The sequence below is a fragment of the Globicephala melas genome, chromosome 7 (assembly GCF_963455315.2).
Source record: "Globicephala melas chromosome 7, mGloMel1.2, whole genome shotgun sequence".
Lineage (NCBI taxonomy): Eukaryota > Metazoa > Chordata > Mammalia > Artiodactyla > Delphinidae > Globicephala > Globicephala melas.
The window spans coordinates 63905949-63927535 of record NC_083320.1 but is presented as its reverse complement, the minus strand read 5'-3'; the positions used below and the strand labels follow the sequence as shown (position 1 = coordinate 63927535).

Below are 21587 nucleotides of genomic sequence, written 5' to 3'. Positions count from 1 at the left end.
TAATTTTATAAATTGAACCCCAATTATGGACAGCCTTTATTGCGTGCTTTCTACATGCTAAGCATTGTGCCGTGAGCTTTGCATATACGATCCTATTTGAGTTAGGAACAACCCTGCACAGTTGGTTCTATAGAATCTTCACCTTGCAGATTAGAAAACAGAGGCTGATGGAGTTCACACAATGTTTCCAAGGCTAATATATGACTAGGGCTGAAATCCGAGTCTTTACATTTACACTCACCTGTCTCCAGAATCATCAGACTCCAATTCCAGCACTTGGTGACTATTATTATAAATTTCCTGTGACATCCCTCACAAGTGACTGCCACAATCTGTGTATTATAACATAGAGAACCTTTTACCAAGAATACAGTGCTGCTTCTATCAAAACTGGATTTTGCTCCCTGATTTGAACCCAGTTCAATTATGGGAGTCACTTTGGGTCTTAAAAAGCAATAAGGTAATAACCATCCTTTACCGAGTGTCTGTTATGTTTTACTCACAAAGTCAGAGATGTTGCAGAAATTATTTCTAATATTATATTCACTATTTCTAATATATTAATCTATGTATATTGTACTATATTAATATTAGATTTCTAATATAACATATGTAGAAAGGGTTATATATAAAGTTGGAGCAGGAGAGAAAAGCCAGGTCCCCACTTGGTTTCATTTCCAGACTCCCAGGGCCTCTGATCTCCCCTTTCCCCACTCTCGGCAAGTCTCATTGGGTGCCTTTCCTCCCCCTTTGTTTCCTTCTTCACTGGCCCATCTCCACCTCTGCTCTCAGCTGAGACTCAGACCTTGGCATGTTAATGGGCCATGATGAGAGTCTGGGAAAACAGTCCTCAGACGTGTAGGAGTGATGCTGAAAACTTGGCCTCTGTGCACTGGTGCTGAATTGAATCTCGGAGACAGGGTTTTCGGTGACGTACAATAGAGAAGAATACCTTTATTGCTTTGCCAGGCAAAGGGGGACACAGTGGGCTCGTGCCCTGAAGAACTGTGTGTCCCAGCCTGGGGGATTTGAGGAGGAGCTTTCTAGCAATGATTCAAGGGCAGGGTTGCTGATAAGGATCAGGGTGTGTGCAGGGCCTGCAGTCCTTTCATCTGGCCTCAGGTGGTCTTCTGATGCGTTTCTGTGGTTCCTGTAATCTGGCCTCAGGTGGTCTCTTGAACAGCTTCTCTGGTTCCTTTAATCCAGCCTTAGGTGGTCTCCTGATGAGCTTCTCGAGGTTAACAAACTGTGATCTTCGCTGGAATGAAGAATGCTAACATCTTCCATTTGTTGGGGGTTTTAGTTCTGTGAAGAGCTCAAAGGTATTGTTATGTGTATCCCTTGAGGAGGAACCAGAACCCTGCCCCAAGGCTGCACTATTGTTTCTTGACTGCTCCTCCCTTGTCTCTGCATCCCCTCCCTTCCCTCATTAGCAACTCTTCCAATCCACCCTTCGGGACTCAGGGAAGGTCATGGAGGCTGGAGTCTATTCCCTACAAGTAAGAAATGGGAGGCCCACAGGGTCCTGCTTGGTTTCAGGAGGAAGGTGGGAGGATAGGACAGGAAATGTTGGAAAGAGGAGCCCTAGGAGGGGAAGTGTTCCAAAGAGAGGTATAAGTCCCCAGTAGGAGAGGGGAGAGTGGGGTGAGAGGTGATGGGCAGGGAGAGAGCGCAGTGGGGGTGAGGCAGCCATCATTCAGGTGAAAATATGGAGGAGGCAGGAGAAGGGGCTACAAGCACCCCAGAGTCTTTGGGGAGGAGAGGAAAAGGGAAAGGAATCTCCAGAGAGCACTGATGATCTTCCATGAAGGAGAAACTGTGCAGAAAGAGAAAAGGCAGCTTTTCCCAGCCCAGGGCTAACATTTGTGTGGGAGCCCTACTGTCAGACAACCCTATCACTCTCGCCAATCACCACCGGTGTCTGGAAGTCATGCCCCAGGGAAATGCCTTCAAGGACTCAGCAACAGTGAATTCTCTGGAGCCCTCCCTCCTTGAGCAGCCTCCTGAATTACGGAGTCTCACTAAGGTCAGGCCTTTCTCACAGACCAGGGAGCAGGGGTCAGCAGTGGGCAGGCTGTTGGGCAAACATTCCATTGTCCAGATTTGGATGAGGAAAGACATTAAGCTGGAATGAGATGGAATAGGGATCAATTCATGCTTCAAAAACAGGAAAGCGTTGGTCAGGGAGGAAAATCAAGGACGTGTGCGAGTTTTTCCAAGCCACCAGCAAAATGCTACCACAAATTCAATGAAGGAGTTTGTACATCCTTTTATTTCAAACTTGCCCATAATTTGAAACCATCAATATCGATATGGGTACGTTGTTCTACATATTTGAAGATGATGCTACCAGTGATGATTTTCCTGTGTGTGCATAAAATTGGCAGAAAAGAGTGGTGCATGTCTGGCAGTCTCCTATGTTGTATAAAGAATTGATTTCAAACTGTAGCTGTTTGAAAATAGATACTACTGAAACCAGGAGTTTGATGTAAAAATAAACAAGTGTTTCTTAATCTGTATTTTCACAAGCAATCGATTTAATCTCTTTGATTTTAAACTCACAAGTCAAAAGATCAGTCAGTTTGGTTAAAAACACATGCACAGTCCAACTGATTTATTGACTGAACTGTTCGCTTGAAGGAGCAGTGGTGCAATGGTAAGAGACGTGGCTTGGAAATCAGGTAGCCTGGGCTCTGGTTTGGGCTCCATTACACACCCCTTGTAAGAACCTGGGTGACCTCTGAGCCTCAGGACACTCGTACCTGCATCCTGGATTCTGGTGATCATCAAATAGGTAGAAATAATTTTATACCCTGGGAAGTTCTCTCCAAAATTCCGTCACTACTATCGATAACTGTCACATAACCCCAAAGCCAAGTATTCATCAATCCTTTGAAATGCTGATACTATATTTGATACACTTACTCATGGGAACTTTCCCATGTTCGACAACTTCTCTCCCTCTCCTGTCTGAATCATACTTCCTAACAGTGCCCTCTATTACCAATTTAATTCAGCACCCCTGAAGATAATAAGCCTAACTACTGCTTCAGTTAATAGAAATTCTTCTTTCAGTACCTGAAACAGGTACTGTTTCTGCTTTCAGTACCTGAAACAGGTACTGTCATCTGCTATGACATCTGTTTAAAACCCATGGAGAGGATTCAGTGTTCACAAGCAAATTGAGTAATTACTATGTAATTACACTATAAATTGTGCAGTCATTGATTTGCTCATCTTTTGGACATACTCACTATGACAGCCACCTGCGTTCTTCTAAGATGTGCAGATCTGTTCTTCACGTGGTCAATATAAGGATTTGAGCTAAATACCTGTGGGTGAAAGATTAGAGTATTATCTCTAGAAAAGAGAAAGTGTTGGAGATGGAAGAAATGAAACTGTGGAAAGGAGATGTTAATAGAGTGAGAAAGGAGGAGGGATATTTTGAAGGTGGATTTATCTAAGTACTTTCTCAGTCATTTCATAAAACCTGTGAAATTGCTAAGCCTTGCCGGCAGGAGAAAACACAAAAGGAAGAGAGATCAGAGATGTAGGATTTCACCCGCTCCATGAAGAGCCCCTCACTAGTGATAAACTGTACCATATAGAGAGAGTAGAGGATTAATGACTTGAGATAGTATCTAGTAGTCCATGATAACCACCCAGCGTTAAGGTGGTTAAAAACTGAGACCTAACACTTGCTAAATGGTTACAAAACATAGACCTTTGGTGCTTCCTCTAAATCCACTTTTTAAAAGCCAATCAACAAATATTTATCATCCACATGTTATATGGAGTATGTATTAGGCTACATTCTTGAAACAGCCTGGAATATAAATAAATAAAGCAGCAGCATGGCATGGTGGAAGAAAGGCTAGCTTTAGATCCTTCCTGACTTGAGTTTGAATCCTGGCTCTCCTAAACAGCTGTTGGGTTGGGCCATATGAAACTGCTGAGGATCAACCTTTCGTAAGCTACATACGTGGCAATTTTGTATGATTCGACCAAAAGGAATTGGAAATGCCTCTTAAATGTTTGAGAATTAGAAAAAATGTTTATAAAATGTTCATAATAAATGTTTGTATAAATGTTTAGAAGTTGTTCATGGTGGAAGGGATGTAGAAATATCCTACCCTTGGTCCCCATCATAAACAACATCATTCCTGTACAGTGGAAATAAGACAAGACAAGGTTGTGAAAGTCAAAGCTGTGAAAGCCTCCCTTTTGACCACTGTATATTTAAAAGTACAAGTCTCGATAAATATTTAATGAAAGAAATTTTATTAAAATGAGAGGACTCATTTGTTAAAACAAAGGCATTTGCCACTGCACAAGCATGCAAATATATATATCCAGTCTCTGAAACCAAAATTCTATGCCAAATGCCCACCTTCAACAAGCAGCCTATTAAAATCAGTTACTCTGCAATTCTGTTAACATCAAAGGGTTCAATTTTAACAGGACTGCACTTTCTGAACATGTACATTTCTCCACAATTTTCAGAAGGTAAGTCCCATTTAAGGATGGGATGCAATTTTACAGAATACAGTATTATAAAAAAAAATGCACACCGAACAACCAGTTACGTTGATGACGGTTCCTGTTCCTTTCCTTTGGGTGGAGGGAGCAGCGGCCCTCAGCAGCATGGGGCCGCACATCAGAAGCAGCGGCAGGGGAAGAGCTAGCACCATCAGTCAGTTTGCTAAGTAGAGACAAGAAGCAAGTTCAATGGAGCAGAAAGGTCCCTGCCTCTGTGGAACTGATGGAGAGAAGGAATGTGATTGGTTTCCTAAAGGGCAGGCAGAGGGGTGATGGGTAATTTTACCTCCCCTCTCTGAACATGCCTGTCTATCAGAGATGAATCAACACCTTAGATTACACATTATGCAAATGACAGTGGCAGTTTGGCACCTAATGGTCTCCTGCCAGAGTTTAGATTCATTCCCACTGTTGTCTGTGAAAAGTGAAAATAAACATGTTCCCCCTTCCCCTCCCTGGCTTCCTTGTCCTTGAAATACAGCTTCCTCCTAGCCCTCGGCTCAGAGACTGTGTCTCCTTGCAGAGGTTATGAGCTCAAAAGTCCCAGACTAGGAAATTAACTTAACAAAAACAAAAATAGAAGCACCAGTGACTCTTGGACATCATACAGTGAAGTTCTCAAGGAAATTCAGTTCCTTAAGCTAAATTCAGAAAGATCCTGAAAGTGTTTCAATGCCAATGAGTCAGAAAAAAAACACTATCCAAAGAGAGCTACTTCCTGATTTGCTCATTGAAAACTAATTCTGGGCAGCCATGGAACAACTGTGTGTGGTGTAAACTCTTCCCCCCAAATTGAAAAGGGCATGTCTTAACCTGGGGAAAGAAGAGCCAGAAGGTACTGATCTACCCTCACATAAGTACTCTAAAAGAGAATTGATTTGGGGCTTCCCTGGTGGCGCAGTGGTTGAGACTCCGCCTGCCGATGCAGGGGACGCGGGTTCGTGCCCCGGTCCGGGAAGATCCCACATGCCGCGGAGCAGCTGGACCCGTGAGCCATGGCCGCTGAGCCTGCGCATCCGGAGCCTGTGCTCCGCAATGGGAGAGGCCACAGCAGTGAGAGGCCCGCGTACGGCAAAAAAAAAAAAAAAAAAGAGAGAGAGAATTGATTTGACTATCCCCCACCAAGTCTCAGGGTAGAACTGGAAGATAGACACTGAAATTATAGGAATAGCTGGTCTGTACATGAAATATGACATCTTTAAGTGAACATGATCAGATTCTAGTACAAATTCCCAAGGGATTCTGGAAACTTTTCCTGTACCTCCTCAGATACATTCATATCTAAGATGTGATTTATCCCTGAGGTAGATGATTGTCTTAAAGCACCTTTTAAGACTATTTCCAACATTGAAATTCGGACTGTAAGGATGAAATCAGAATTTTTAACAAAACAATCTCAACGTTGAACTTCTGTATCCGTGAAGAGTTGAACTCTTGTGGAGTGGATTATTAAGTAAAAAGAAAACTTTGCTGGACAAAATAGGGTGTGCTGGTCGCCATTTCAAAAACAGTCTCTAACACAGGTAAGAACTATTTAAAAAAAAAAAGAGAGAGAGAGAGAATGAGTTCAGGGCAATGGTGTTCTTGTGGGTCATAGGATCATTATACCTACTCAGACTAAAAGGAGACTCCATTTTGTTTAATGAAGATGTAGTGGGTGTAACAGTCTTCCATATAAACACTGGTACCCACAGTGGAAAACTTAAGCTTTAAGTCAGTAAATAGACACCACTCAAATGGAGCCTAGATTTTTCTTTATAGAGAGTCAGCCCTGTCTGAACAATGATCATCTCAGTGAGCATCCTTTGTTAGTGCACAAGGTGGGAAGATAAAGAAAGACTGACTTACCCTGGCTTGTCCGTCCTTGAAAGGCACCATGTGGCCTCTTTTCCAGAAGATAACAAGGCTCTTAACAGAATCAGAGACCCGAGTTCTAGCTTTAGATACCACCGGTTCTTTACTTATGTCACAGATGGTTCATGTCTCTACAGACTTTCTCCCCGTAAAATGAAGCGACTAAATGTTGAAATCCTTTTTATGCAAGAAACTCCACTGCTGCCTTACATTCTGTCATTCATTCACCGAGAATGACAACGTGATAAATACAGTTGACCCTTGAGCAACACAGGTTTGAACTGCACAGGTCCGCTCTTACATGTGGGTATTTTTCAATAAATATAGTGTATTTTCTACATTAAATGTGTGGAAGCGTTTGTGTTCAATTAGAGATCATGATATGTGAAATCACAAGAACGAGGGTTTGAGTCCTGATTCTATCCAAACTGTTTATCGGTCCCTTTGTTTTTGAGGCAGAGCTAGCAGTACGTGGATTTGGATTTTGCCCAGGGGTCAGCACCCCTCACCCTTGAATTGTTCAAAGGTCAACTCTATACTTATGTGATACTCAGAAGCTCCTTGAACACCTTTTTAAAAAAGCTTTTCAAAAAAGCTACTCCAAAAAAAAAAAAGCTACTCCAGAGCGATCTCCTCTGTCCAGTGTTAGAACACAATATGGATCAGCGCAAGGTCTTCACCCTTAAGACAAGGTCGGCTTTTGTAGTTCATTCGCATCTGACATTTGATCGTTGTAAGCCACATTGGTGTCTGAATGGAGACCAAAAATTGGAGATAGTGTCTTTCTTTGCCTTTAGGATAAGAAACACAATGATGGGATTAAACTTCCAGTTTGGCAAATTCCCCGGAGACACTGAGATTATATGGCTACTCTCTCACATTCTCCAATTAGCAAATCTGGCCACAGTGGCGCTGCCACACTCGCTGAGCGTGCTGCCACACTCGCTGAGCCGCTTCTGCAAATGTACAAATAAAATGTATCAGGCATCTAATGAGGACCAAAGGCCCATTCCAGCCTCCCCTTTTCCTAATAGTGGGTGAGAAGCTACATCAGGCTTGATTTTTAGCCAGTAGCCACTGAAGCCCCATTCCTAATTAGGAAAGTAAAATGCCCCTGACAAAGACACAAGAAATCCAAATGTCTACAGTAGTACAGATCTTGAGATTCTGTATTTGCTGCCAAGAGAATATCTCAGGGAGAAGGAAAAATACGGGAAACCACAGGAAATAAGGATGAAAGGCTAATGTATTTACGTAATTTTCCCTACCCTAATGTTTCCTTTAAAATATAACTGTCTTTTGTAGGGGGCGGGGGGGGGTTGGCTTGTTTTTGCTTAATTAAACACCAGAAACCAGGCTTCCCTGGTGGCGTAGTGGTTGAGAGTCTGCCTGCCAATGCAGGGGACACGGGTTCGAGCCCTGGTCCGGGAGGATCCCACATGCTGCAGAGCAACTGAGCCCATGCGCCACAACTACTGAGCCCGCGCACCTAGAGCCCGTGCTCTACAATAAGAGGAGCCACCGCAATGAAAGCCCGCGCACCGCAACGAAGAGTAGCCCCTGCTCGCCGCAACCAGAGAAGAGCCCACACGCAGCAATGAAGACCCAACACAGCCAAAAATAAAATAAATAAAATAAAATAATTAAACACCAGAAACTATTACCTTGATTTGGTCTAGGTTTTTAAACACTTGAATAGAATGTGGTTTGGTGTACATATTAAAGAAGCTGAAAAAAAACCCAAATGAATTAAAATGTATTCCCTGTACTAGGCTATATAAAGATATATGATATTTCAAAAGTTATTTTGTACAGAGAATAGCAGGGACTTGTTTTCTCACACCTTCTGTAAGACAGTAAAAGCCAATCGTTAAAACAAAACAAAACAAAAACACTTGAGGTTTCTTCAGTTCTTTTGATTTAAGCTCAGGTTGAAAGCACCAGAGGGAAGCAGCAACCACAGCATTTCAGTAACTCATGCTGATGCCCTGCAAGTAAAATTCCACTGCCCATGCCATGTGGCTCCACTAAGTCTCCCCTATATCCATCTACACTGAGCAATGCATCTCCACATCTCATACGTACTTGGATACCATTTATTTCATCACTTACAGCACTATATTGAAATAAACTGCAGGTGACTACTCTCTAGACTTCAACTCCTTAGAGGAAAGTATGTTAATCAACTTTTTACCCCCAGGAACAAGCACAGCACTCACACATAGTAGAGACAATTAATAATAGCATCCTTATTGATAATAAATTGTATTAAAATATTTAAATATATTTATAATTTTCTTTCAATATTAAAACTAATCATAATAGTATTTATTAAGTATCTCTGTGTGCAAGATGGATATTGAGTGCTTTCCTGATATTTATTTCATTTAATTTTCGTGAATCTGAAATAGACACACTTTTCCTGTATTCCAGCTGAGGAGATGATTGCAGAACGGTGATACAGCTAGTAAATGGCAGAATTTGAACTCAGGTTATCTCAATATACTGTCTATAGTTTTAACACTTCACAATACTGCCTCCTGGTACAAATCCCTTAACAAATGTTTTTCAAAATTACTGACAAAATCCAAAATCCTGGGAATTAAATACTAAAAGTTTGTAGCTGCAAATTTTCATAAACATTTGACTTGTAGAGAGAGCCAAGATATTTCTAGTCCAATTTGACCTCCTTTGTATGAAAGACTACTTCAAGGTGCTTCAAGGTGCTTCACAGTTAAGGAAACAATGATGAGAGGCAATCAAGGTCTCATCCTAAAATAACATGCATGGAGTAAGAGTTCCATTTAGACCAGCGAAATCCAGCCCACCAGCCTCCCTCACATCACGCCTGTCAACGCCAGGAAGAACTTTTGTGGTCCGTCTACAGATATGAATTCTCAGCACTTGACACTCATTACTGGAGTTGGCTCATTGAAGAGACTACTGGGCTATGATGTTATCGGCCTTTTCATAACTGTTCCTATGGTGCTGAAGGAATTATCTTTGATGTAAGTGATGTGGGCATTCATTCCAGGTCAAGCTCTGAGATAAATAGCCTGGAAGACTTCAAACAAAACAGGGAACTGTCTCATGCTGCCATCCTAAAGATCCCCACATCCCATACTGTCCACATCCCAAGAGCCAGAAGGGTTAACTTCGTGCCCTTCTGTGGATTTGACCCATAAGTTGCTTGCATTGTCCCTCTGAAGTATTAGTGGCCTGGGAATAAGTTGTAGCTGCAGATTGATGAGTCGGGCTGGGACCTTATCACCGTCTGTAGCACCATGAGTATAATTTCAGGGACTCCAGGTGGCAGGTCATTGTCAGTGCCTTTGTTCTCTGATACAGCAACTGAGACGTGAAGTTTCTAGGACAAGGCTTTATAGAACCGAGAACACTGTCATCTGTTCTGATATTCACATCACTGAAATCTCTGAGAATGCTAACAGAGTAAACTTGGGAAGAGCAGGAAGCCTGTTAAGACTAAACATCCAACAGTGGAAGAATGATTACATAAGTGAAATATGGCAGTGATTGAAAATGAAGTGGCGTGAGAGTAGGTAATAGCATGCAAAAGCGTTGATCCTGCTTGCTAAGTGGAAAAAAAGCATATTAAAATGTCCACACCGGGCTTCCCTGGTGGCGCAATGGTTGAGAGTCCGCCTGCCGATGCAGGGGACACGGGTTCGTGCCCCGGTCCGGGAAGATCCTACATGCCGCGGAGCGGCTGGGCCCGTGAGCCATGGCTGCTGAGCCTGCGTGTCTGGAGCCCGTGCTCCGCAACGGGAGAGGCCACAACAGTGAGAGGCCCGCGTACTGCAAAAAAAAAAAAAAAAAAGTCCACACAACATGTTCCTATATTTATAAATGAAAATATCTAAAATGCAAATAAAAGATCTACATCTACTTGTCAACAGTGCTCATATCTGCTTGATAGGATTATGGGTGGTTTTTATTTTCTTCTTTTTGTTTATTTTGATCCTCTACATTTTCTGTCTTGAGTATGCATCCTTTGTGTACTACTAAAACAAAAGCTTTCTCCAAAGCAAGAGGGCCTTAAAATACACTGTTAGAAAGAGAAAAGTTAAGAAAATTAAAAGTAATAAGGCACTAGGCTAACAAGAAGTTTTTTAAAATAGATACTCTAGGGTTTCCCTGGTGGCGCAGTGGTTGAGAGTCCGCCTGCCGATGCAGGGGACACGGGTTCGTGCCCCGGTCCGGGAACACCCCACATGCCGCGGAGCGGCTGGGCCCGTGAGCCATGGCCGCTGAGCCTGCGCGTCCGGAGCCTGTGCTCCACAACGGGAGAGGCCACAACAGTGAGAGGCCCACGTACCGCCAAAAAAAAAAAAAAAAAAAAAGATACTCTAATAGGATTATGTTCACCCCATGAAGTAGCCAAAGGGCTGTGACCAGTCTGCCTTTTTTTAGACCTTTTTTTTTAAGAAACAAGAGATACTATAACAAAAAAGTGGTGATAGTCATTCATAATTCCAAAAGGGAAGTTACGGAGCATCTTAACTGTCCAATAGGCCACAGCATCCCAGACTGTGTTCCCGAGAAGCTCCTGGTAATAACAGAATTCAGTGAGCCATGTTATATCTGTGTATTGAGTTTCCCAAAGGAAAGGATCATAGTAAAGGCTCTGAGCCATCCTGCAGTGAGTAAATCTGAAGAATCTCATTTAACCCAGTGTTCCCACCTTTCAGCATCTCACAACTCAAAATAATAAGGATGCTGGAATCACTCTGCCTGTAAGACAGCACTTTGAAAAACCTCCTCCTTCCTCTTAGAAGAATATGTGACTCCTATTGGGAATTTACTTATTTGCTTATTAGCTCTCTGACCCAAGTGGAAAATAAATAATAATCTTGATTTCTGACAACTGCCACAGAAACCATGCCCTAGAGCTCCCCAGAGACCCAGAAGCATGAACACTTCTCTGCTAGTTTTCTGGGACTGACCTATGCCCGGGGAACCATGGAGCCCATGACTGCTGTTGCATGTGCTTCATGCCTTGAAAACTTTCCAGTTATTAGGGGGTTATTCTTCACCCCATTCCTATTACCCAGGAAGCAAATTATCCTCTTGAATCTGGCAACATATGGTCTCTATAAATAAAGAATTTGCAAGCGTATTAAAATCAACCTAACAATAGCTCTGAAGATAATTTTTTGGAAGGGCAATTTTGGCAGTGAAATGATGTCAGCTCCAAACTTTTCAATGAATGTATTCTTATCAGTAGTTTGGATGTGACATGAGGTGAAGCATCTTGTTAGGGGATTTCATAGAACACAGCACAGAAGCTGGTGCAAATAATGACTGTGGCTATGGTAACCCAAGGTGAAAAGCACTATTTGCATCACTTTATCACTCCTTAGAGATCCAATTTACACGTATTACCGCTGTAACTGGACAAGATGGATGTGATCACAAGTGACCCACCACAACAGCAAGCCAGATAATTTATTAAAAATCGGTTCAGAAAGACATTCAGGAAATAATAATTCAAGGATGTGACAGTTGACAACTCGTGAAAAACTTTGAAAAATATTCACCCAGAAAAGCTGCAAATTCTGTGTTTCCTGAATTTCTCTTCTTATTAATGCTGCGTTACTGTGTGTATGTGAGTTTTATTGTCACCTACGGAAACTTTATCTTTCATCCAGAAAATGTATTTTTAATCTAGAATCATTATAACTAAGTCACAAATTCAGGAATTAAATCAGAGGCAAAAAATTGCCTTGAATAGCATTGTGAAAAGGGCCCGGCATAGGAAAAGTTATACACCCAGACTACAAAAAGCACCTTCTGGTGTATCTTTCCAGCACATCACATAAATACTTGCTGTAGAATATGGCCCACTTATCTATGATATCTCAGCAAAGGGCTCTTGTTGATGCTACTGTTGGATGATGGATTGCTGTTTATGGCTATCTAGAAGCCATTTACTCAGCAATTATTTATTTATTAACTACAGTATTTCTCGCACTATGCTATTAGGCTTAAACATAGTGATAAAGATAGACATAATAATGAGAGTAATAAAATAGTGATAAAGCCAGATAAAATCTTTGTCCTTACAGAAGTTATTTATCAAAGAGATGCAGTTAAAAAGTAGTTGAGGAGGGGCTTCCCTGGTGGCTCAGTGGTTGAGAGTCTGCCTGCTGATGCAGGGGACACGGGTTTGTGCCCCGGTCTGGGAGGATCCCACGTGCCACGGAGCGGCTGGGCCCGTGAGCCATGGCTGATGGGCCTGTGCGTCCGGAGCCTGTGCTCCGCAATGGGAGAGGCCACAACAGTGAGAGGCCCGCGTACCGCCAAAAAAAAAAAAAAAAAAGCAGTTGAGGAAACTAGCCTATGGATTGAGGGGTTTTTCCATATGACATAAAGAAACAGTCAACCTAAAATACAATCAATGGTAAAGTTATGAAAGTATATTGAAGATGAAGAAATGATAAAAGGTATGGTGGAGAAGAAATATACTCATGAGCAAGGACTCCCTCTGCATTCTTAATTTTAACTACACTCTGTCATGAATCCAAGAATTTGCTATACTGGACAGCTCCCAATTCTCCAAATAAATCAAACAATTTAACACCTTTGTTTCTTTGCAAGTACTTTCATCTTATCATTGAATGTCTCTCCCCGACAACCAATTCTTCTCCTATTGAGATTTCATTTTAAAAAAATTTTTAATCTAAGTCGTGTTTTCTCTTCCATGAATTTAACCCAGTCATCCTCATCAATAATAAACTGTTTCAGTTATAGTGGCATAACTAATTATTTCTTATTTCTTCTAGATTATAGTTACTATAACTATAAGCTCCTTTAAAGTAGGGGATTTTCATTTCAGTTTGTATATTTAATGTAACATTTATAAATTTTAATCATGGGATTGTCAAATATAATGAGTAAATACGTACAAATAAAACTATAGTGGTCCTTTTGAGGACCAAAAAAAAGAACAGAGAATAAGTTGTCAGCATGTCTCTAGACTCAAGAGTGGGTACATGTATGATGCCATGTGTACTTATATAAGTAAAATTAACACATCACAAAGAACCAAATGAATTTTCAGCAATTTTTGAGAGTGTATTTTTGGAGTGCTGTTTTTATTTTTTATTTATTTATTTTTTTAAATTTATTTATTTATTTATTTTTGGCTGTGTTGGGTCTGCGTTTCTGTGCGAGGGCTTTCTCCAGTTACGGCAAGCGGGGGCCACTCTTCATCGCGGTGCGCGGGCCTCTCACTATCGCAGCCTCTCCTGTTGTGGAGCACAGGCTCCAGACGCGCAGGCTCAGTAGTTGTGGGTCATGGGCCCAGTTGCTCCGCAGCATGTGGGATCTTCCCAGACCAGGGCTCGAACCCGTGTCCCCCGCACTGGCAGGCAGATTCTCAACCACTGCGCCACCAGGGAAGCCCTGGAGTCCTGTTTTTTTTTTTTTTTTTTAACATCTTTATTGGGGTATAATTACTTTACAATGGTGTGTTAGTTTCTGCTTTATAACAAAGTGAATCAGTTATACATATACATATGTTCCCATATCTCTTTGGAGTCCTGTTTTTAAATGAAGGCTGTGTGGTTTTCAGTGAATTCATCTTGGAGAAAGGGGCACAACAGTTCCCCGAAAGAAATAATCAGTTGTCATACAGGGTATTTTGCCCTAAGCAAGATCACAACAAATGGGCTAAGTGACATCTAGTCCAAAGACATATGCTATACATTCTTAGACAGCACGGAGAGAGAATAATAGAGTTTTCAAATATAATCCTTAATTCAAAAGGCTGCATCTCACATGGGCAATACTATGCAGCATTTTCCAAGGTGAGTATAGCAGGAACTTATTTATTTTGTGGTGGTTGGTAGTTCTCTCCAGCAAAGCTTAAGTGGCCAGCAATTAATAATAACAAAAATTAAAATTTCTATGCCATTTTATTTTATTTTTTAAAACATCTTATTCAATTATTTATTTATTTATTTATGGCTGCATTGGGTCTTCATTGCTGTGCGCGGGCTTTCTCTAGTTGTGGCGAGCAGGGGCTACTCTTCGTTGAGGTGAGCGGGCTTCTCATTGCGGTGGCTTCTCTTGTTGCAGAGCACGGGCTCTAGGGCACATGGGCTTCAGTAATTGTGGCACGTGGGCTCAGTAGTTGTGGCTCACGGGCTCTAGAGCGCAGGCTCAGTAGTTGTGGCTCATGGGCTTAGTTGCTCCGTGGCATGTGGGATCTTCCTGGACCAGGGCTCGAACCCGTGTCCCCTGCATTGGCAGGCAGATTCTTAACCACTGCACCACCAGGGAAGCCCCTATGTGCCATTTTAAAGCTTACCATATACCTCACAACCAGCCTAAAAATTAGATTACCATCTCATCTTATCCTTAAAGAAGTAGAATAGTGTATGGCTTGGGGTTCTTAGTTACAAACAATAGAATCCACTCTCCCAGGTTAAGGAGAAAGGAACTTGTCAAAGGGTATTAGGTAGTTCATGGAACCTCTGGGATGGCAAGACCCAGGTTTGGTTACTAACCAGCCAGACAGCAGCGTCATGAACAATACAGCCTAAACAGTGCCTGACAATTATTTGGAGCTCTTTTAGAGGATGCATCATTGCTTCCACTGCCTCTATTCACCCCTACGATGTTCACATTTGGAGGCTGGAAATTTCATCACAGCAGTTCCAGAAGAACCAGATACCTTTGTCACTCCATGTGCTCTCCAGTCAATCCAAATAACCAGAAAGCCGCTGCCGTGTTCCGTTGCTCACTCCTGCATCTTTGTCTTGCCCAGAGGCTTCTGATTGGTGGAAATTAGGTCATATGCCTTTATCCTAGTTGTAAAGGGACCTGGGAAATTTAGTCTGGACTTCAACTTCTTTTACAACTGGCCTATTTCCTGGAAGAAAAGCTAAAGGGGGATTAGAATAGGAAATCAGTTAGCTAATCTACCAAATTTGCTGTAAGTGGAGAATTTACTTGATTACAGACACATAGCTAGTAAGTGACAGAGCCTCAGATGCCAAGTCTTACAGTCTCCACAAGATAAAAATGAGTGCTTCATTATGGTAAGGATGAGTAGCTCATCTGGCCTTCAGAGCTTAATTAAAATATCCCTTAAGAGCAACTGTTTCTTTTGACATAGAATTGCATGTGCTCCAAGCATCATTATTGGTTTGGTTTTCTACATATCTAAATATGGTGAAGGGAGTAGCCTTGTAAATGGGGATGAGTCCTTCATCCTTTCTCCAGTTCTCATTTAAAAATGATAACTACACATCTACGTTATGTAACTAAGGATCTCAGGGCCAGAAAGACCCTTAAAGCCACGGTAATATTTGCAGCAGCTGTGAGTCAGTTTTCCCTATTTCTCACATTACTCCATGGATAATTGTTTATTAAAGGAAATAAGAAACACTTTTAAAATCTGACTACCATGTAAAAAGTGAAATGCTGAATATACTGTGTGGACCCACACATTACAGTTTAACAGAACTTGGGTTTAAATCCAGGTTTAATCACTCACTAGCTATAAGATGCTGGTGGAGCAAGTTGCTTAATCTCTTTGGGTCTGTTTCCTCTTCTGTAAAATGGGAACAAGGATGCCTATTTCTTATAATTGTTAGCAAGATTTTATGTAAACTATAGAGAACATCACAGATGTGAGTAGAGGCAGGGAAAGCAATGGTGTGTCTTCTAAGTATGTAAACTGTATGAACAAATATTATTTGTTAAAGCACTTTATATAGTCCTAGCAAATAGTAAGCAATGATTAAATAGAAACTACTATTTAAAATATTATTTCAAAATAAGTATGATTTTAAAAATCTTAATAATGGTGTGCCATGATAATCTACCCAGTCATGAAAATGGTTACAGTTTTGACTGAAGAAATATAATGTAGAATGGCAAGTGAGATTTTTTTCCAAGACTATTTCCTTTCACAACTGACCTGTTTCCAATTATACTTAAAGACCTTTCCTAAATTCTACTTTTGCAAAACTTTAAAACTGTCTGATGGGTTTTCAAATTATATAATCAGGGAAAAGGAAAGCAAATAGCTTGAAATCTCTTAGAAAAGTCACCTGTACTATCTGTCTGTGACTTACTGAAAAATGACTGTTAAAATGCAGTCCTTAAACAAAAAATAGCCTCAGAATTTCATGGAAAGTCATCTCTAATGGGCCAAGTAAAAACACGCTCTGAATAGGACTTTACAACATTTTCACAGTTTCAGAAACAGCCTGACATCTCAAATATAATGAAAAGTAAAACCTCTCATATATGTAGGTGAACAGAAAGCACAGAATCATTTTTTACTTTCTGTTGTCATTAGTAAAACCTGCCCTATATGTCTGTTGAGTTTGTCTGTGATGCAGACTTCCCTGTTTAAGAAATTGGACTCGGACACGTGTTCTGAAATATATTGTCTACAAGGGGAAAAGAAAGCAAAAAGCAGGAGGAAGGCAAATGTCTCCCTGCTTTGGTACAAGTTGACATTTATACCCTGTCTGAGAGAGAGAACAGGGTGCTGAAAATGGGAAGAGATGTAAAGTTTCTTGGTCTCTCTTCCATCTTTCCAGTGAACGCTGTTGGAAAGTTGACAGCGGAAGCCTTTTCTCAAAAGAATGAGCTCCCCGTGCTGATGAGACTGGAACGAAGGCCGAGTACTGGTTTGGAGAGTGTGAAGAGCAGGCAGAGGAGGGATGAAGAGAAGAGAACACAGAGGACCGTGAAAAAGATGAGCAGAGAAACGTGAGTAGGAAGGAATCCTGGGTAAGAGTTGAAAGAAGAGAGGGACCAAGTGTATCAAAAGCAGCTGAGAGCAGGGAGGGCATCACGTAGCATGCTGATAAATTGCAAGTTAAGTAGGTGAGGAAATGAAGAGAAGCAGGAAAGAGCACTCATTTAGAGGCTCCGGCTATGAAATGAAGGAGAAAAATACCATGCTAATCGAATGTGAGGCCAGGGTCAGGAGAAGGGTTTGTTGTTACTCCTGTCATTTTTCTAAGCAAGGGCAGATAAGCACTTCTAAAGACAAAAGAGGAGCCAGTGAGAATAGAGAGGCTGCAAACACCGAATCTAGAAGAGACCTTCACTGAGTGGGTTGAGAGTACATGGACCAGTGGCAGAATTTCTGATCAGTGAGGATGAATGCAATTTTTAAACCAAGAGAGATTTGGCGGGGGCGTGGCGTGGCGATGGCAGTACATTTCCAAAGAGACTTCATGGCAGAGCTACAACTAGAATCTTTTCCTGTCTACTGTCAATCCTGGGCTTTGTCCGGAAGACAAACTGTCTCAGTCTCTTTGATGATGAGACCTTACCCTACAATATTTAAAGGCACAGGAGTAAGAAGAAAGATTACAGGCAACAGTGGGGGATTAATGAAGTGGGGAGAGTAAATGGAGAAATGACACACAAGTGAGAACCGAACCCAAAGCCCATGGGAGAGATTGATATTGTAATCCCTGCCCGTGGAATCCAATCTAGAGGAGTCCAGTGTAGCCTCAAACAGATTCAAGAGCTATGTAAGGTTGATTGTGGTGAAGAGTTCAAGGCGGCAGTAGAATGAAAATTGGCAGGCTGGGTGTCTAACCATTGGAGAAATTAGAATCTTTAGCAAAAAGGAAGTTGTAAACAGAAGGGAATGTGTAGAAATAGAAATCCCAGGCACAGGGCTTCCCTGGTGGCACAGTGGTTGAGAGTCCACCTGCCGATGCAGGGGACATGGGTTCATGCCGCGGTCCAGGAGGATCCCACATGCCGCGGAGCGCCTGGGCCCGTGAGCCATGACCGCTGAGCCTGCGTGCCCAAAGCCTGTGCTCCGCAACAGGAGAGGCCACAACAGTGAGAGCCCCGCGTACTACAAAAAAAAAAAAAAAAAAAAAAACAAATCCCAGGCACAAAGTAGTGTCTGATGAGGATGAAGCTGAGCAAGTGTTTGGTCAACAACTTGTGGGGAGCAAGGCTGGGGAAGAACCAATGCAGTTGACTGAGAATGAGAATGAAACAAACAGCAGCATTTCCATCTGATGGACCAGTAGGTACTAATTTAAGAAAATTATGTACAAAATCAGAGATTTCAGAAACAAAAGGGCATGGTTAAAAAGCTACTCTGACAAACAAAACCATCATTGTCACCCAGGCATTCCTTCGAGTGCATTTCTAGAACAATTCATAAAGCCAATTCTAATGGTGAAAACTAGTAAGTCTCTTAGTTAAGTGTTGACATGGTGAGATACTTCGTAATAGTACATTTCTGATAGATTCTATTAAAAACCTTGACAATCCTACGAAGAAAAAACATCATGAATCTTGTATTGGCTTTGTCTTAAGCATCTGTAAAAGAATCATGGCGTAGCCATTTCAGGCTGTCTTGGTGTCCATAGAATGTTAATTGTGGCTATGTAAATGCTACTCAAAGGGCTGTTTAAATCTGGTAGATTTTTCATATTCTTAAGTCCTATTTGAGAAGAGTTAATTCTACATCACATCAGTGCTCATAATAATACTCATAATGACGTTTCCTCTAACTTGCATAAACCCCCCATTTTTTTGGCCAAAGTGCAAGACCTTTTTAATATAGACAATATAAAATGACCTTGAAATTTCTTATGCAAACATTCAACTGGAAATACTAAGCTTTTTGGAGCAACAGACAAGTAAGAAAAGTGCTTTTGTACTACATACTCAAGATGCATTGACTGATCATTGCTCAGGATACATTTTATAGGTGATCCTCTCCGGATTTGTCTTTATCGTGTTTATATTAACAATGATAATACTTCTAATTCATGTCGCAGTGTTCAGCTTACAAATTACTTTCAAATAATTTTTGAAATTTGATCCTTACACTCACCCTGCAAAGTATGTCCAGATGTTACCATTCTCATTTGATAGATGAGGAAACAAGGCAGAGAGAGGCACTGAGTTCAGAACCAATGACTAAAATCAGGAAGTTGAATCCAGTTCTCCCAGTGCCATAAGATTGACTGCCTACAGAATAATTTCCATTGAGGGCATCTACGTGAAATTACTTTTGGCTATTACGTATTCCAATCAAGTGATATTGTATAAAGGGGCGTTCAAATTAGAAAAGGGGGAGAAAAGAAAATAAAAATTGCAAATTCTCATCCATATGTTATCAGTTGCTAAATGGTACTTACATCGTTCTTTGAAATTTGACCTAAAATAATATTCTCTCTCTGTGGTGAGCTGTCTAAGAAATAGCTCTCCTTAGACTTTGTAAATTTCAGACAGTAATACACTAACATCTTTCTGGTTTCTAAAAATAGCCATTTTTAATCAGTTTTCCCCCCAAATAATGGGCCAAGTGAAAAGTCTTTTTGGTATCACATGGCTCATCATTTTAAAATTCTCCCAGCTGCTGTTTATATTAGCAGGATGTCTTTCCTCCCATGCTCTTCCAAATCTGTAATGAAACATCCTGGCATTTCCTTTCCCAGTAGAGAAGCCCTTATCCAAGGCCCGACCACATTACCATGTTCCCAAGCTCCTATGATTGAACAAGTGATTGCTCTGCCCATCTTTAAAAACATGCCTCATATAAGGCAGTCAAGACACAATATCGGGCTTCCCTGGTGGCGCAGTGGTTGAGAGTCCGCCTGCCGATACAGGGGACACGCGTTCGTGCCCCGGTCCGGGAAAAAGACACAATATCCATCGCTGGAAAGGAAGCCAAGGATTTATTTAAAATAATGAGATATCCTCATTTTCATTTTTTCCTGAGAGGATTGTAGCAATGTTTAAAAATTCCCTGAATTCTAGAACTAGGGCAACACATTGATTTGAAGAAAGCTATAATCTTCCCTTCTAATTTGAAGTGCTCTTTTTCTGCAGTGAAATAGAATGTAGCTTTCAGAATAGCAGGAGCCTTAAGCCCATACAAAGGCATCCTCATCCCAACCACTCCTCTTTCAAGCTGGCCCCATTCTTCTGAATGCAGGGATTTATAAAGGCCTTTTCAAGAAATTTCAAGGTATAGTGAACTGAAGAAAGAAAGGTTCAAATAATTTCTTCCAGATTTGAGAAGGAAATGACTTCAACTGCCAAGTCATGACGAATATTACCTTTTGCTTTCTGCCGCTTCCTCGTTGCAAATGATCTGTTGGGTAAGTTCAATTATGGGGTCTCTTTGAAAGACTTCATAATTAAATTTTTTTAAAAAAAACAGATTAGTTCTTTGTCTTTCTGAGGCAAAGGAGTCAGAACACTTAACTTCTACGAGCATTCAGGGATTTCGACTTCATGGGTATATGGTGCGTTCCATAGCCACAGAGGCCTTACTTCAGAGAAAGGCCAGCCCTCTGTGATTTGAAGAGATAATAAGTTAGCAAGCTGTATAATATAATGGTTTATGAAATTCTGCCTTCAAGGACCAGTGCTTTATTTCTTCCTCTCCTGTGCTTATTTAGAACATAATTACAAGAGCGAGAGGAAGGCAGCTAGTATGGCATCAGGATAACCATTTGCTAAATCAGTGCAGCTGAGTAGACTCTCTGGCCTTCGGGGCTCGTTTATCAATTAGTTCTGCTGCAGCCTGAGTTCCTGGATTTCCCCACAGAATGAAGATTCTTTGATTTCACTGATTGACCAACTCTGAGGAAAGCCATCTGAGATCAAAACGTTTTTCAGAAGGGATCTCTTTTACTCTACTCACTACCATGATGTGTTGTACAGCCAGCTTCTCATTCATTTCAGGAGCATTTCATAAGCACTAGTATTTAGTTAGTCCTTTCTCTCTCTCTCTCTTTCTGAATTTCTGTCTTCTTTTCATTCCTCTCTTTTAACTGGTTAAAAATGGGCTTCTTTTTTTCAACTGGTTTATGTTTCTACACCATGGTTTTAAAGTTACTATGTGGATTTTAATGTTAAGACCATTTCTTTAGTGCCATGTGGTCTCTGAATATTCAAAATTGGCTCTAATAGAAATAGAATAATAGAAATGCTGGTAATTAGAGCTGACCAGGAGAATTGTCCTTATTCTCTAGAAACCAAGTCAGTATTTCAAGAACTGTTGGCCCCAACCTTTTGGAAAATTGGCCACATCCCTGACATAGCTTTCTCAACTAATTAGTGTTTTTAAGGGGGGGCCCAAAGGAAAGAGAAGTGGCAGGAACAAAGGACTGCTTGAATAAAATAAATAAACTGTCCCATATTCTTCACATGATCTT

General features: G+C 41.2%; 1 protein-coding gene across 11 annotated transcripts in view; it reads left to right on the top strand.

Moving 5' to 3' along the window:
• The window catches only part of B3GALT1 (beta-1,3-galactosyltransferase 1), a 600252-nt gene that overhangs the window by 567007 nt on the left and 11658 nt on the right, over window positions 1-21587 (top strand). For all 11 annotated transcript variants that reach the window (XM_060302311.1, XM_060302308.1, XM_060302309.1 and 8 more), the window contains one exon: window positions 16974-17145. The gene's annotated coding sequence lies outside the window, so the exon portion shown is untranslated. The remainder of the gene's footprint in view (window positions 1-16973; window positions 17146-21587) is intronic.